General features: G+C 41.8%; 1 pseudogene across 1 annotated transcript; it reads left to right on the forward strand.

Moving 5' to 3' along the window:
* Positions 1-902: 902 nt before the first annotated feature.
* Positions 903-2,334, forward strand: LOC104600991 (protein MIZU-KUSSEI 1 pseudogene; annotated as a pseudogene). The gene has a single exon (XR_016084145.1). The product of XR_016084145.1 is annotated as a protein MIZU-KUSSEI 1 pseudogene (transcript).
* Positions 2,335-5,326: the final 2,992 nt, after the last annotated feature.

Here is a 5,326-nt window from a genome sequence, read left to right on the forward strand (position 1 = left end):
GCAAGACAATATTGATGATCATTTATAGCTACCTATAGCTATGGAATCTCACACATTCTTCTGATCTTGGACGTGGTAATCCTACAGAATGAAGCTAAAGATCATCTAAGCAGGGCAAAATATTCTGTTTGAGAAAGAGATCACACTGATGAGACCCATTAAACAAACGAGCACTGGATGGTCCCTACAATGGAGTGGGCGATAGGAGGATTGAGGAATTTCTGAGCCTGTGGATGGACAGACTGGTTGGGGATGTGAAGACTAAAGAATGACCAGTGTGCAGTAACAAGCAACAGTATTTAGATTGTAGAGGAGAAGCAGGACCAGAATCTGCAACTGCAACATTACTTTAAATCCACCAGTATTAAATAAACAAGGATTGTGTAATGTGCACGTTAGCTCCAATGATGAGAGATCAATCTTGAATCTTCTTTCATGCAATTGTATAATAAAAAGCAAACAAACAAAAGAAAAATGAAAGACATGGATACCTAGAAGAAAACAAAACAGTGGAGCTAAGCCAAGGGGTGGGGCTGGGAAGAAGGGGTTAAACGTGCAGTAGAGGTATAGTAAAAGAGTAAAGGGTCTAAATAAAAGAGAGGGGGCGGTGGGGGGAGGGAGAAGGGGGTGGCCCCTTGGCCCATGGTGGGTACGATTTTGGTGTGGCGTTGTCTGCCCTTAACTGTTTCCAACGCAAGTCAGTAGTCAAGCATCCCTTGCTCACCCTGCCCCACCTCTTTCCGTATTCGTCTCCACTCCCACAAGAAAAGGAAATAACAAAAATATTGTCCCCTTAGATTCCATTGGTTTCTCTCTCTTCCTTCAATCAGAGCGCCTCCTGCTCCTCCTCCATATCTCCCTCTCTCTTTCTCTTTCTCTTTCTCTCTCCCTGTTTTTTTTTTTCTTTGTTTCTTTTCTGTTTTCCAAATTCAAGTAGGTGGGGCTGCTCACCCTCTTTCTTTTCAGGATTCTCTCTTGCACCTCTCAGTACCACCGCCTGACAAGAAGGACTAGAAGCAAGAATAAATGAGCCCACACATCAACAAAGCAAAAGAGAAGAAAACAGAATCTCATCAATCTCCATCTTTATCTCTTTCTCTCTCTCTCACACATCTTTAAGGAGTTGAGCCTCTTCTTAATTCACGTCAGATGAAGACAATCATGGCCAAGACCCCTTACGACTCTTCCTTCTCCTTCTCTAAGCGGCACTTTCCTTGGCGAAGGAAGACTGAAGGTGATGATGATGAAGATGAAACAATGACCTTCAACTCCTCCTTTAACGCGACGCATATTTACGAGGAGGAGAAAGAAGGAGAGACGGCGGCTAAGACCTCGGCGCCTACAGCTACAGGTACAGGCCCTACAGCCGCGGCCTCGGTAGCCGGCCGAAGGAGGAGGCTGCCCATTGTGGCCGTTGCAAGGCTCCGATCAGTTCTTACAGTCTTCGGTAGGAACCGGGCACACTTGTCTTCAGGCCTTGGCACCCGAGTGGTAGGCACCCTTTTCGGCAATCGGCGTGGGCACGTTCATTTTGCATTTCAAGAGGATCCCAAGTCATATCCAGCGTTTCTGATCGAGCTTGCCACCCCGACGAGCGGATTGGTTCGTGAGATGGCATCTGGGTTGGTTCGTATAGCTTTAGAGTGCGAGAAGGTGGTGGACAAGAAGGGAGTGAGATTGCTACAAGAGCCCCTGTGGAGGACTTACTGTAATGGGAAGAAGTGTGGGTATGCAACGAAGCGAGAATGCGGACCCGAGGAGTGGAAGGTGTTGAAAGCGGTGGAGCCAATCTCAATGGGAGCTGGTGTACTGCCGGGGAATGGAGCCGGGTCCGACGGTGAACTCATGTACATGAGGGCCAAGTTTGAGCGGGTTGTGGGCTCTAGAGACTCTGAGGCTTTCTACATGATGAACCCTGATGGTACCGGAGGTCCTGAGCTTAGCATCTATCTGCTTAGAGTCTGAGGTAGCCATTGGAAAGTCTCGATTCAACTACTTGCTTACTTGGTACTAATTTTGCTTTGGTGAGAGTTTAGTGTAACAGTAATAGCTGTGGCTCCTGAGCTTAATCATCAACAAGAAACATGTAGCTCTTGAGTTGCAGAACCATGAAAGTGGAGATTTGATGGTCTCCAATCGTTATTTTTGGGAAAATGGAATCTGTTCTTCCATCTGTAAGTCTTAGCCTCTTAGGTACTGTAGTAGTGGCATTATATCCTGATGATAGATTGGGGTGTGGGGTATATCTATGTATAGGTTTTCTCTTTTCATTTTCCTCAAAGAAGAAGGATTATCAGTGGCATATAAGCAAATGCACTCATCATTTCCCTTCCACTTGTTACTTGTCAAAACTCCGCTTATGATTAATTGGTCTCTGCTTGGTAAACCATGGATTTATGAACTAATATGACCCATGTCTCTTATTTTAACATCTAAGTAATAGACTGCGAGGGCAAGGTTTGTTCTTTGTAACAGGGTTGCCCACCTGTTGATAGATGGTGGGTCCCACTTGGGATATATTATCTAATTTCTTCTTAACTTGGTAAAAAATGGGTAGGAGTTGATAGATGAAAACAACTACATGATGTCTTGCATTCTTTTGAAATTTTGAATTGGTTGGAAATTTGGAGTGCATTTGTCAAATGTTTGATGGGTTTTTAACTTTTTTACAGATCTTTCAAATGGGTCGTAACTGATGTGTTTCAGACTCAAAAAATTGCAAATATGACATTGGGTTCATGGTATCCATATCCGCGCTTGTTTGCCCTCAATTAATTGAGAGATGATCCTTCTTTTTCTTCGCTAAGCAAACTGAAGATGAGAGATGGTAGAATCATCCAATGTATGCTCCAGATGGACCCATCAATAATCAATTCCCAAACCCCAATCAGAACCTGCTTCTGGAAAGAGTCAGGATTTAATGTAAAAAAGCAACATTAGCCCAAAACTGCTGTTAATGCATCCTTTAAGTTTGTCTCGACTCTAACTCTGGACTTGTCTGCTTTTACCCATTTATTTTTTAAGGGGAGTTTTACCATTTTTTTCCTTTTTTTTGATAAAAAGGGGAGTTTTACTAAATCCAAAGAAATCTCAGGTCTGGGATATCACGGTCAAATGTCATCTCTCTCTCTCCTTTTCCACCCCTCCCATCACGCCTTTGATCATCTGTTCCTTTTGCTCTGAAGATTTGAAAAAAAAGAAGGCAGAGTATTGCAGAACAGCAGAAGTTGTTGGTTACAGCGAGGACAAACAAATCGGATTGGGATTACCTTACACGATGTTCAAGGCTGTGATAGGACTCATAATTTTCAAAAGCATTGCTTTAGAATTTAGAAAAAAGTTAATCTCCTGCTTTCTATAATTATTATTGTTATTAGGACTTCACACAGTCACACACACGCCAATGAAAATATGAAACCCTGATAACCATTTGCTGAAGAGCAAATTTCAGGTACTTAACAAATCATTGCGCAATGAAGTGGGGATCACCATTTCATACTTGATAGCATTCTCATAGAGCTCATAGCCCAATACTTTTAGTTGAGCTAGAATAATCCTCTAATCATTGAACAAAAGGAATTAGAAATGGGTCTTGCACGAACTGGTTTTTTTTTTAATCTGATCCATTTTTAAAATTGGATTTTGGATTCGGGCCTGAGCAGATCCGGATGCTGCATTGGATCATGGATCAGAAGGCACCAAATTAAAAACTTTGGCTCATATGTTGCCAAAATGGGACCCCTTCTTTTGATTTTGATCGGCCCACAGAATCCATTTGTGCCAAGAGTGTGAGGATGGATCCCTTTCAATTCAAAGTGCAAGACTGAAGACCCCACAGACATCATACACCATATAATGCTCCAGTACCAGTAGTTCTATATCATCTCCATTTTCTAGACTACACCATGAACTTCATGGACGCATCTAAGAATGCAGTATGGGACTCAACTCCGAGATGTGTCTTTCAGTCTTTGTCCAAAACCAGCCAGATTGAACAGGCCAGGACCATAACCCTATATAAAGCGGATTAGAAGGTAAGACGTCAGATTGGCGTGAGCTGTGGGCCATGGTTGATCTAAGATGTTGACCAATCAAAGGTTCCACTGAGCTTGTGAGGGCTGTAAGGGTTACATTGTTTATGGTTACTCTCTGACCCAAAAGAATGCTTGTTGGTAAATTCTTGTTAATGAGGTACTGGTACCCCTGTGGTGATTGTAAGCTTTTGTTGGTATACGTGATTTTTTATTTTATTTTCTCCTTTTGTTCTTCCAAACCGTCTTGGATTGATAATTGATACATCCCGGGAAAAGTACATCTTTGGTGTTATCTGTTTGGTTTTCAGCTACTTACCATCTAAATTTACCTTAACATGAAGACCCCAACAAATGGGTATTAGAAAAGAGGATCCTCAACTGTGACTAATAACATCTAGGTCCCTATTTCAATGTTGATGTCACATTTCAACCCCGCCGGTTGGACTGAAACTTGTTCACAATCTTGGTTTGGGCCAATCTCTAAACCACACTATGTTTCAAAAACCAATTGAGTCGGGCTGTTTAGCAGTTGATCTGTTTAGCCCGTTCAACAGGCTAATAGGTTTTGTTTTTAATTTTTTTTTTATATCTATACTATCACGATTGATCTGATAGGAGTGTCAATGGGTTGTGTTTGGTATGGGTTTGCCTCTATCTTAACCCGACCCTCCAATGTTCCTACCTGAACCTGATCCGACCTGACTTAGTAGCATGCAAATTTTGAATCCACCCTGATCCTATAGGGTTCAACCCAATATTGACCTAAAGCCTTTTAATTACATTTTTTAATACATTTTGAAAACCTAAAAACCCTTAATTTCTAAGGTGTCACTTCCTTCATAGTGAAAGAAGAAAAACCAAAATAAACAAAAAAAAAAGTTTAAACTTTAAGACTATGAAGTTAGAAGTTCTAGCAAATTACAAGAATCAAACCCAACCCAAATCCGACTGCATTAAAGAATCAAAGAAACCCTAACCCAAGCCTACACATGAACAAACCTGATCTGATAGGGTTGGATTAATCTGAGTTTACCATTTAACTTGATCTATTGACATCCCTAAATTGATGCAAATGGTTGAACCAATGACCCATTAAGCTGCAAGGAAAATGGTTCAATCTTTGGGCCAGGTTTTAGAACACTAACTGAAAAGGCATTGGAGCTCCATACTAGTGGATGCTGAGACCCTTGAGTCATACCATGTTATTCCTGGCTTAGTGGCTTGTGGACTAGCGGGTTCAAACATCTACCTATGGGTTTCCACCATTGAAGCATTCCCATCTAGGCTCCCTT

The sequence above is a fragment of the Nelumbo nucifera genome, chromosome 3 (genome assembly GCF_055504915.1).
Source record: "Nelumbo nucifera cultivar China Antique chromosome 3, China Antique-T2T, whole genome shotgun sequence".
NCBI lineage: Eukaryota > Viridiplantae > Streptophyta > Magnoliopsida > Proteales > Nelumbonaceae > Nelumbo > Nelumbo nucifera.